The 13,002-nt window shown below is 38.1% G+C and overlaps 1 pseudogene; it reads right to left on the reverse strand.

Annotated features, from left to right (window-relative positions):
- Positions 1–290: 290 nt before the first annotated feature.
- Positions 291–1,425, reverse strand: LOC123231408 (annotated as a pseudogene).
- Between the last annotated feature and the right edge of the window lie 11,577 nt (positions 1,426–13,002).

The following is a 13,002-nucleotide window of genomic DNA, read 5'->3' on the forward strand; positions in this document are numbered from 1 at the left end:
ATGTAATTGGTATTATTGCCTTTTACTGCAAATGGGTGAAATTAAAATTTTGATCACCTTTTGAATTCTCCCCCAATGTTTAAAGTAGTTTTGAGTGAAAAAAACATCAATTGCCAAGAACTTCATGATGGAGTACTAATTTAAATTTGATGATATGGTCGCTTCACATTTACATTAGGGAGGAAGGAGTATTTTGTTGTTGTTATTTTTTTTTTGCACTGAATGTGATGACTTTATTGATGGTACACAAGATAGGACTATGCTCCTCCCCCCACTACAGGGGTTCCTGGGGCAGGGATGTGAAGAGGGCATGGGATCCCCAGCACAGGGACATAGGTTATTATGGATGTGGGCTCCCCAGTGGTGGAACTACTCTTTTTTTGGCTGGGGATGAAGATCCATCATGGCTTTCCACTTTACTCCTTGGTGGCCATGTACTTCATGAGGTCTACTACACGGTGGCTGTAACCGTACTCGTTGTCATACCAAGAAATGAGCTTGACAAAATGGTCGTTGAGGGCAATGCCAGTGCCAGCATCGAAGGTAGAAGAGTGGGTGTCGCTGTTAAAGTCACAGGATACTACCTGGTCCTCTGTGTAGCCCAAGATGCCCTTTAAGTTCCCCTCTGCAGCTTGCTTCACCACCTTCTTAATATCGTCATATTTGGCAGCTTTCTCCAGGCGGCAGGTCAGATCCACCACAGACACATTGGGAGTAGGAACACGGAAGGCCATGCCTGTGAGCTTCCCGTTCAGCTCAGGTATGACCTTGCCCACAGCCTTGGCGGCACCCGTGGAAGCAGGGATGATATTCTGGGCAGCCCCACGCCCATCCCGCCACAGCTTGCCAGAGGGGCCATCTACTGTCTTCTGGGTAGCAGTAATGGCATGGACTGTGGTCATGAGTTCTTCCACAATGCCGAAGTTGTCATGAATGACCTTGGCCAAGGGGGCCAAGCAGTTGGTAGTGCAGGAGGCGTTACTGACGATCTTGAGGGAATTGTCTTATTTCTCATGGTTCACCCCCATCACGAACATTGGGGGCATCAGCAGAAGGGGCAGAGATAATGACTCGCTTGGCTCCACCCTTCAAGTGAGCCCCGGCCTTTTCCATGGTGGTAAAGACGCCAGTGGATTCCACAACATACTCGGCTCCAGCATCTCCCCATTTAATGTTAGCGGGATCCCGCTCCTGGAAAATGGTAATGGGTTTTCCGTTGATCACCAGCTTTCCATTCTCTGCCTTTACAGTGCCCTTGAACTTGCCATGGGTGGAATCATACTGGAACATGTAAACCATGTAGGAGAGGTCAATGAAGGGGTCATTGATGGCCACAATTTCTACTTCTTTGCAGCTGAATGTTGCCCTGGTCACCAGGCGTCCAATACGGCCAAATCTGTTGACTCCGACCTTCACCATCTTGTCTAAAGGATGCGACTGCAGCAGAGGATTCTGTCAGCGAGCTTGGGTGAAGAGCTGAGAGCCTGTTGTTATTTTTTAAACCAACAACAATTCTGGTTTTTCTCAGAAAATGAAACAAGGGCTTATTGACCTATTTTGCAATGAGCAAAAAGGAATCTGAATTTTGTTGCATTCTCTCTGAAAATAAAGATCCTCAGAGGTATTGCTGCTTTCTAATGGAAAGTCATGTCCTCCTGTTTTTTTGAACCTGGACTGGGACACAGCTGGCCTTGAGGATGACAGAGTGCAGGGGGAGTGTGCTAGTTATAATTTCCAGTTCACTTTCTGCTCCTAGCCCCCACATACTATGTTGTTAATTCACTCTTTTTGAAAGCAAAAACTTCCAAATGCTTGTAAAATGTAAAGGAACATTTTTGTGGCATAACAGTATGAGCACAGCTGAGGTTTAAGAAAGAAATCATTACTTTATAACCATCTCTGTCTGACTGCCCAGTGCTTCATGGATGGCATGGAGTAAGCCAACCAACTGTGCAAGTGGATTTAATGAAAGTAGAAATGACCTTCTAGCTTTGGGGGTCAAATCACAAAAACTTGATCATGGGGGGAAGCTGTCTGTCAGAATACCAAACAGAAAAATCATTAATATCATTGGTCTCTTTCAAAACAAAGAATAGGAGCTGGAATAAAATGATTTTTTATGTGGCTTTTAGAGGATCTATAGAGTGTAGTATATATCTAAACCCTATGACAAATTTAACTCTTTTAATAGTATCTGCTTATCCTGGAGGTACATTTAGCAAAGTTGTTCCAGTTGTCCATAGGCAACCATTTCTTTATCGCTTTCATTCATTTGAATGAAGGAATAACCTTGCTGTATACTCTATCTAAGCTAAACAAATAGCTATATGGTTCCATTGAACTGAGACAACATAATCCAAATTCTTTGATTCTGAAAATGTGTTTTCATTAAAGGTGATCTCTTTGGATAGCATCTAATACAATGTCACAAGTAATTAATTAGACACTTAATAAGCACCTTTTTTTTATTATTATTTTAAACCCTTAACTTCTGTGTATTGACTTATAGGTGAAAGAGTGGTAAGGGTAGGCAATGGGGGTCAAGTGACTTGCCCAGGGTCACACAGCTGGGAAGTGTCTGAGGCCGGATTTGAACCTAGGACCTCCTGTCTCTAGGCCTGGCTCTCAATCCACTGAGCTACCCAGTTGCCCCCAATAAGCACCTTTTCTTAATGATGATGGTTATGGGAGAAAGAAGTTTCATTTTCTTATGTTACCTCAATCTAGTATTTTTGGTGCAGTGGACTAAGCAGATACCTGAAGTTAATTGTATGCCTCTGTTGATTCCTTAGAGAGATAATCATATAATAATGGTAAATATTTGTGTTAGATTGCAGTATTACAATTTTGACTTTTTAGTGTGTCCTTCCTTAAAATAGAGCTGAAAACTGATATTATTTCTTTGTTAGCTGACCTATTGCTAGCCAGGAGATAAGATGAGAATGACCTCTGAGGATCTGTCTAGCTCTATAGCCATGATCTTAGATAGTGTTGTCCTGACTTTTTTTAATGACAGAAGACTAACTATCAGTTGAAATCAGAGAGCTGACTTTAACTCCTATTTATTCAATTGATTTAAAGACTATTTTTATGAGAGAGTGGTAACTTATTAGGGCTTGTGCTAGAAAGTGCTAAGATGGTATTAGTTAGCTGAGCTACTTCTAAAGTAAAGTAAATCAGAGACCATGTTCATCTTAGTACTAATTCAAAGACCAGAAAACTCTATGACCTGATTTCCCACGGCAGAAAGAGGGGCAAAATTAGCAGCACTAGAGGTTGGCATTACAAAAGGAATCAATGGTGTAGCAAGATGCAGTGGATTGTATCAGTCAGAGGATTATGTTTGGATTCCATCTACCACCTCCTTGCTCCATAACCTTGAAGAAGTCATCAGATTTCCATTTCCTCAATTATAAGATGAAGAGGTTGAACTAGAAGAATTCTAAGGCTCTTTCCAGCTCTTTGAAGATCCTGACACTAGGACTGACATTAAGCAAATCTCTATCCTAAGATTTTCTGTTTCCCCCTGTCATCTAAATAATAATGGCAGAATGGAACTTTTTGCTGTATAAAATTGCTCCATTCCTTCTCAATTTAGAGATGGATGGTACAGTTGGACCTCATTTTACACAAATTCAACACATGCAAAATATGTGATTCTCAATTAAAAAAATAAAAGCGGAAAAGTATATAAAATAAAAAAATAATTATGCACTAGTTCCATGCCATTTTCCCTATTAATTCCCTAGTTTCATAGTAGTTTGCCCTATTGTGTTCATTCTCACTCTGAAAAGCGTTAATGAGTCATTACATTGCTTTGCGCCAAACATTAGCTTCTGCATCAGTCTTTGACCAGAGTTCTTGTGTGTAACAAATCGTGTCCATGTCAGAGCTGTGCTTCTTTTTGTTTCTATAAACTATTTAGTTACAAATAATGACCCTGAAGCACAAGAGTAGTGATGCTTGTAGCTCTGATAAGCCTAAGGAAAGTCATACAATGCCTAGGTATGCTCATCACGTAAAAAATACTTAAAGAATAAGGCTCACGATTACGTTCAATTTCCAATTTATACAAGATATCCTGGAATGTATTGGTTGGGTAAAATAAGACCCTATTATACTACAATAATCATGTAAATTGAATTTCCTCATTTTATAGATGAGGAAACAGGTACAGAGATATTAGGTGCCTTGTTTGAAGTTATATAAATAGCAATAGAAGAGCAGGTCTTCCAACCCAAATTTTTCTGGTCCTATTAAAAAAAAATCTAGGACTCCTTCCTCCACATCACACTGATTTTTACCAATAGATGCAATCTCTCTTCTGTCACAATACTCCAACTTCCCATTTTTTGCCTTTGCGTTGACTGTCCTGCAAGCCTAGATGCCCTTACTAACTCATAGAATTCCTTTCTTCCTTCAAGATGTTGCTCAAGCACCACCCTCTGCCTGAATCCTTACATGATGACTTTAAATGCTTATGTCCTTCCTTCCTACCTTTTATTTTTACTATTTTATATTTATTTGTACTAATTCTCTTTATATTTATCACAAATATATTTCCATATGTCATCACCATCTCCCCATTATAATGTAAGCAGCTTGTATGTAGGATTGTTTTGTTAATATACTGTGTTTTATTATGTTATTTGTATTACATTATATGTAATATATTATATGTATTCATTAATTTATTGTATCCCCAGTGCATAACACAGCTGCTGGTACAAAGTAGGTGTTTAATAAATGCTTGCCAATTGATTGATTTCTTCTTTTCCTTTAGACATTTTCCCTTTTTCCCTTGGATCTTAGCATTGGCACACTATTAACTTTTTCCTATTCCCAGAAATCCACTGCTTCTGGTTCTTGCTTGCTCATTATGTTGTAATAATTGACCCTTTTGCTTCCAGTGGCACCTATTGCTTTTAGATCCTTGAAAACTGAGATATAATAGCTCTCAGAACCAATGCTTGCCAGCATTACAACCCATGTTATAGAGGTCTCTCAGCTATTCCTCCTGGGGAGTGATTATGAGGAACAGTACACCATTCCAGTTACAATGCCCCTAGGCTTCTACATATACTGAGCAATTAGAAAGGGGATTTTTGCCTTCCTAATGTTAAGACAAGAATTAACCTTTAACACTCCAATATTAAAATATTAGTAGCTAATATTTATCCGATATTTTACGTTTTACAAAGTACTTTCCACATGTTATCTCATTTGATTCTTGCAATAACCCTGGAAGGTGTTATTATTATCCCCATCTTATAGATGAGAAAATAGAGGCAGAGAGAGGCTAAGGGACTTTCTGAGGGTTTTCACAAGTAGTCTCTCAGTGAGGAATAAAATCTAGGGCTTGCTGACTCTAAATCTATTCACTGTACCACACTGCCTGTCCCATTATTCATTCACCATCATTCCCACTATTCAACCCTTCTTGCTTGGTTATCGCTTCAATCTCAAAGACATCTTTACAACTGTTATTTCAATTGTGATATTAATCCATTTCTGCCTTCTTGATTCTCATATCACCTTCCACCTATCACCTTGACTTTTCTTTTGCTGCCTATCTCAATGAGGAGTCCTGGAAAACCAAATCTAGGTAGTGGTTTTTCATGTGAACTGGTTTAAGGCAGAACTTTTTGCATCTCAGTTTTCTCATGTGCAAAATGGGCAGATTGGATTAGATGGCTCATGAAGCTCATTCTTGCTCTGAAAATTCTATAATTCTAATTGCATGCTCTGTCTTCTTCCTGCCTTTCATTTTGTAAATCCCATGAGATATTTGTTAGCAGTTTGTGATACCTACTTACCCTGAATGCTACTTTTAGTGTGTAGCAAAGTATGATTTAGTGCAAGGACAATAACCCATTGGTATAATGAAGATAAGGGGAAGCTAGATGATTTAGTAGACAGAGTGCAGGGCCAGAGTTATGAATGCTCATCTTCCCGAGTTCAAATTTGGACAAATCACTTAATTGAACCGCTTATTTGAATCTATAGTTATTAATGGATCCATTAATATGGGCCACCCCTTGATGTTCATTTGAACCACATTTTACCTATATGAATATGTTACTGATGAGAAGAGAGGGAAAGATGGAATGGTTAAAAGGAGTTCACAAAGGATCATTTTCCTCAACCCCATTTTCCCTAATGGTTCCATCTTGTGGAGACACCTGAAGAAACTATGTAGTCCCTTTATTATACCAGTACTGATTCTAGTTCTAAAAATTGTTGCTTCAAAGCAACTGTATAAAACTTTATTTTAGGTGCATATTTAGCTTGTGAGAAGCTCCATCAAAGAATCCCTCTGACATGTCTTTGATGTGGCCATAGAGACTACTTTGCTTGGTTACCTTTTCATTCTGATTCTCTTCTAAAAGTAAGCTGTCACCTGGGGCGAGTGAACATTTTCCTGCAAGTGAGTTGAAATGTGGTGAGAGGCCAGAAGAACTAAAAAAATGGCTACAAATGCCTTTTCCCCAGTTCATCAGCGAAAATCACCACATATTTCTTTCTAAACACAAGTGGACTCCAAAATTAGAACCAACCTGGCAAATATACACATATACCTCGGTGAAAGAGAGAAGAGTAACGAGAGGGAAAGAGAACAATATTTCTTTGCCAAGTTCCAGCTTGTGAGGACAAACAGGATTGGGTCACAGCTATATCATTTGTAATTGTTGCTGACAAAGCAAGTTAAAACCTTCCCAGACTTTCCTTTTACTTCTTGATATGTACATATTTTAGGACTGTTGGGGACAACGTTTCTGGTGATTTATGTTTTCATTTGGGAATGGGAAAAGTTTGACAAAGTTCTATTAAAACCAAATGACAGATCAACAAAAAACAACTATTCAGGCCCTCTCCCTTACCATCACTGATTTCTACTGTTGTCAAGGTAAAATGAAGTAGACAATCAGGCATTAAATGGGAGCCTCCTTGACAAATCAACATACCAGTGACATCTTAGACTTGACTGGTTTCACTAGTCTATTATTTATGGCATAAATGCAAATGCTTCTTGACTATTTAGACATCTTTTTGTCTCTTCTTTCTCCCCATCCTTACCAAGAAGAGCCAGTATAGAAAAACATATATTGATTTGACAAAAGAAAAGCAGGTTGACATGAATTGTGAGGAATGGGGTAATTTAGAATTTTATTTTTTCTATGAAAGAGATAATACACATATACACATATTTTATTTATATACCTAATGTTAACATATATAGACTTAAATAGATTATATATTGATATATATGTACTATATACCTTTATAGACCCATTGTATGTGACAATAACCATTATATGATAGTTTATTCTTAAGTTTAGAATTGACCCCTAACCCTTTTTATAGAACTGTCATAGTTATCAAGATAAATGGTAACAATAAATAAACAATAAAGAGTGGTAACAGTTTGAGTAAGTATCATGTTGGGACTACAAATCATGTCAGTGAATGGATGGAAGTTTTGAAGGTGAAAATTTGATAGCACTGTCACTGTCCAAATATTAAAGATATAAAAATTTATAGTTACAGGGAGCATTCAGAAGTTATTTAGGTCAGTTCTCTACCTTTAGATGAAACTTTATATGAGCAATTTCAACCAGCTAAATGTCTTACTTTTAAATAAGCACAGAGAAACAGAAAGAAATTTATATTTTAGGGGAGAAAGTTCTGTAGCTATGTCTGTCAAATAAATTCATTGTAACAAATGAAAACTAGTCTATGTAATTTTCCCATGGTCGTTCATTTATTCATTAAACAAATTGTGTTACAACTATGGAAGACTGACATAAATAAAGTGTAGGTCTTACCTTCAAGCAGCTTGATATTTGATCTATTCTCCCTGGATGTTGACAGATTATACTGACTAAATTGTTTATTAGGATCACTATCAGTACATTATACTGACATAAAACAACAGCTGTACTACAAGTTTTATTTTCATATATCATGTATGTTTATCTCCTTCAATATTTTAATGGTACACTATTTTTTTTAAACCCTTGTACTTCGGTGTATTGTCTCATAGGTGGAAGAGTGGTAAGGGTGGGCAATGGGGGTCAAGTGACTTGCCCAGGGTCACACAGCTGGGAAGTGGCTGAGGCCGGGTTTGAACCTAGGACCTCCTGTCTCTAGGCCTGGCTCTCAATCCACTGAGCTACCCAGCTGCCCCCTAGTACACTATTTTTAAGCTCATTATCAAGTTTAGAATTATATCGTGCTAGAACTGGAGAATTTCAGAAATAATCCAATTTATCCTCCTTATTTTTTGTACCAGGCATTGTGCTAAGTTAAATGTGGACAATACAAAAATGAGAAATAACAACAATGCTATTCTGCCCTGAAGGAACTCACATTCCAATCACTTAGATGACATGGAAATATTTATGTACTTACTAGATATATACAGTATAAATGGAAGGTGAGCTCAGAAGAAAGATCTAGCAGTAGAGAGGACAAACCAGAAAAGACCTTTTGTAGAAGGTTTTTATTTGAGCTGAGTCTTAAAGTTTGAAATGATAGGAGGCAGGGAATGAGGAAGAAGAGCATTTCAGGGACAAAAGACAGTTAGTGGAAAGGCATAGAATACATAAATGGAGTGTCATATTAAAGTAACAACAAATGGACCGCTAGATGGATCATAGAGTACATGGAGGGATATAAATTGCTGAAAACTACAAATATAGAAAAGTGAGAGATTGTGAAGGGCATTAAATATGAAATAGAGCATTTTTATTTGGTCCTAGAAGTAATTGGGATGTGGGTTGGATGGCAAATCATTCTGGCAGAAAAGTGTAACATAGATTGGAATGGGGAGGAACTTGATGTTGGGAGACCAATGAGACACTTCAAACAGTAAGTTGGGCAACACAGGGGTGGGTGAGGTTCTGCACCCGAGTGGTGGCTTTGTGAATGGAGAAAAGGGAGTATAATCAAAAGATATAAGGAAGTTAGAAAAGACAAAATTTGACAAAAGATTAGTTATGTGGGTTTAGTCTGAGTGAGGAGTTGAAGATGACTCTCAGATTGTAAATTTAGATAATTAGCAGAATTACTTTGATCAGTAATGGGAAAATCAGGAAGATGAAAATGCTTGGGACAAAAGAAGAATTCTGCTTTGTACATTTTGAGTTTGAGAAGCCAGCCTGAGGTATCCAAAACAGTTGGTGATATGACAGTGTAGTTCAGAAGAGACATTCGGTATAGATATAAAGAGCTGTATAGAAAGGATAATTGAAACCATGGTTGAAATCACCAGGGAAAGTAGTAGAAAGGGAGTAAAGAAAAGAGCCAAATACATTCTTAGGGCCAGGGACACCCACAGTTAATGGACATGACCTTGATGAAGATCAATCTAAAAAAAAAAAAAAAAGATGCAATCAACGAGACCTCTCTGGCATCATATTGTTCTTGGTCTATTCATTTCAGTTGCCTTATAAATGAGACATCCTTAAAGGCAAAGCTTTTTTAATACTTAAGTAATGAAACTCTTCTGATAGGTTTTCAAGGAATACCCATCTTTCTGATAAAGAATTCTTCCCTATTGCAAACAATGTTATTCAACAAACTCTCTTATTCATCAGGGCTAGGGTTTCCTTGTCATTCAGCCTTCATTTTGAAGAGGACCAATGACATCACAGGATGATACCTTGACTGGAGCATGAACTGGATTTCAGTGAGGTTAAATTGCACAAAGTTATTAGTCTCACTCTCTCTTCCAGAATCAACAAAGTCCAATGGCAGGAGGATGGCTGGTGATGATCTGAGATGCAGTGGATGCCTTTGGTATCTTTGGTGTTTGACCAAATTCTTTAGTGTTCTGTAGTGCTTCAGCCACCTTCATGGCCTTTAGAAAGAATTGTTCTCATCTACCCATTCCACTGGGGGAAGTCTTCACATGCATGAACTAGGAATCCCCCTAAATCACTGATTGGTTTGAGACCTGTCAGTTAGCCTCAACCTGGTTTAGCCTGTCTGCTAAAATAGTTTTACTAGGGTGTAGCCACTGACCATGCTACAGCTTTTTGGAGACACAAGTGAGATTTGGGTGACAGATAGATACAAGAGGTAGATGTGCAGCTCTGAAAACAGGTCTACAAGTCTTCACATCAGAGGTGCTAGTCCTCCCTAAATACCCTATATGCCTCTAGGGTTCATACATTAGTCACAGAGCTACAAACTATAAGAACATATGTGGAGTTTGTGACATATAGTACATTTCTTTAATGAATCACAGTTTATTTTTTCTGACTATCCTGGTCCTCAAAGAAGGCTGTCTACACTACTGTATGATCAAGAATTTCAGAAACATACAGTAGTGTTCACTTCTAGATCATTATGAATTAAAAATTAAAGTTTCTTTTTAATAAGAACTCCATGTGCTCTAGAACAAGCTTAGTCTCATGAATCTTTCTGGAATGTGCTGAAATAAAGCTAATCTAGTTAGTCTAATCAATATGAGCAGCTTGTTCACTGATCTGGCCACAGATCCATGTTAAGACCTGAAGTATTTATTTTGTCAATGGACATTGGTCAACTTCACTGGATGATTGCTAAATATTAATTCCATTTATGTGTTTCTAGCACCTGGAATGAATTATGGTGGCAGAGGCTCTGGGAAGGTCACTATGGAACTTTGGAATAAAACTAGCTTGGGCATCAATGCCTTGGGTTTTTTTTCTTTGCTTTTCTATTGTAGTTATGGATCTTAGATAAATGTAAAAGTGAATTCTTAATTTCCTTTTCTACTTTAATGGGGGGACCTGGAGGTCCTCTTACTATAGAGTTGTGTAGAGATTAACCAGTCAACAGTGACAGGAAGTAGAAACCATAGAGACAGGAAGGAGAAATCTTAGAGACAGGAAGGAGGAACCATAGAAACAGGAAGTGAGGTAGGAGGAAGTTATAAAAGGGGCTGAGCATTGGTTGGTTGGCTTGTCAGTTGCTGACAATTAGGGGGATTATTTGCTGACAGTTGGGGTCTATCAGTTGCTGGCAGCTGCAGGAAGTTGGCTGCTGGTTGTGAGTTGGTCATTGGGGGTTGGTTGCTGGTGGTGTAGGTTGGTGGTTAGGCGGTGGTTGGCATTTAGTTGCTGGAATATAAAGGCAGGCCTGAGATTACTGAGAGGTCCTTTGGATTTAGCTTTTAGAGGGCTTTTTGCCTTTTTGTTTTTGGCTTTTGGTTTGGGCTGTTAGGTTTTTTCCCCCTTCCTTAAACTTTTTGGAAGGTGGCTGGTCTTTGTTGACAGACTAATTGGGCTGGTTTTGATTGGGCAGGATTGGGTTGGAACTTTGTATGGTGGTATAAGGGTAGTTATAGGTAGTTTTAAGTTGTAAATATAGGCAGTTATAGATAGGATAACTAGTATAGACATTAGGAAATTTTCTTCCTCTACCACTTTCCTATATTTCCCTCCTTTACCATATTCTTTTACTATCTATATTTTAATTAAACTAAATTGTTAATTATTAAAAGCTGCTAGAAATTTTCTCGAATATATTCTCATTAAAACTTAAGTTATTGGGGCAGCTGGGTAGCTCAGTGGATTGAGAGCCAGGCCTAGAGACGGGAGGTCCTAGGTTCAAATCTGGCCTCAGACACTTCCCAGCTGTGTGACCCTGGGCAAGTCACTTGACCCCCATTGCCTACCCTTACCACTCTTCCACCTATAAGTCAATACACAGAAGTTAAAGGTTAAAACAAACAAACAAAAAAACTTAAGTTATTAAAAGCTGCTCTCTTATTTTGTCAAAATTTCTAATTTAACCCTTACAATAAATTATTTCACCTCTTAGATCCTCAGTTTCTCCATCTTCAAAATAAAGGAGTTAAATTAGATGATTTCTACTGTCCTTTTCATCTATCCTTTCAAGCATCATTCTTTTGATTGAAACTAATTCAACTCAGCCAAATTTCTCATACAGTAGAACTGCAGAGAGTATTCTAATGACTGAAATGAAAGCATTGGCTGTGTCTGATCTTTTTTTCTTTGCTAATAGAGACATGACCTAAGTGTGACCAGGGAGAGAGAGTCATTCAGTGAAGCATGACCAATGACAGTGAGGGCCTCAGAATACACTTAGTGGGGAGCTCATTCTTTCATGGCACAGATAGAAGTAACAAAATCCTTTGCATCTGCAGCCTTTCAGAAGTGATTTAAGAATCCTAATCATCCTTAGGCACTGAACAGTAGTTTCCTTAATGTGTTTCAAAATGAATGTCATGAGCTAGGACTGCTGTCCGAAGTACAGCTGTGGAACATATAAAATAATTTGCCTACCATAAAAAGCACTGGTTTGTAATCACAAAGGTAATGGATTAACTGAACACCATACATGTGCCTCTTGAGGAGTCCATTTAAAATAATAACCTACTCAGGAATAGTCATTTTAAACACCATCCTCTCTAAGTTGCTCCTGGATATTACAATTAGTTTAATTGGGGGTGTGGGGGATTGTTAAAAAAAGTAATTTGCAAAATGCTTTTTTCTGTAATGTTTTACATTTGGTTGCTCATAGAAATCTGGCCATATTATTTCACTCATTTCGGAATGTATAGTATTTTTGACAACAACAACAAGCATTTTTTATGCTCCTACTATGTGTAGCAGCTGGAATTCCCCTCGCATGAAACCCTCTCCAGGAAAACAAAGCAAATTGATAAAAGAAAAAATCTGCTCTACACTTGAGGCACTTTTTTGGTCAGCCTCACTGATGTGTTTATTTTTAAGAGACAGATAGAAGCCACATTAGTTCAAAGCAAAATACATTTAATCAGTATAGCCAAATAAAATGTTAAGAAAAGAGCCCCTCCATGAACAGATGTTATACAGTCTTCTCCAGGCAACTCCCTAATGGAGGAGAACATACATGTGGAAGACATTCATGACCAAGGAACATACATAAAAGTAACACATATAAGGGAATACATCTAGCCAGGAAACACACATGGAGTTCAGAGAAGGAATAGCAGGAATATGAGTAGCT

Source organism: Gracilinanus agilis, chromosome 1 (genome assembly GCF_016433145.1).
Source record: "Gracilinanus agilis isolate LMUSP501 chromosome 1, AgileGrace, whole genome shotgun sequence".
Classification (NCBI taxonomy): domain Eukaryota; kingdom Metazoa; phylum Chordata; class Mammalia; order Didelphimorphia; family Didelphidae; genus Gracilinanus; species Gracilinanus agilis.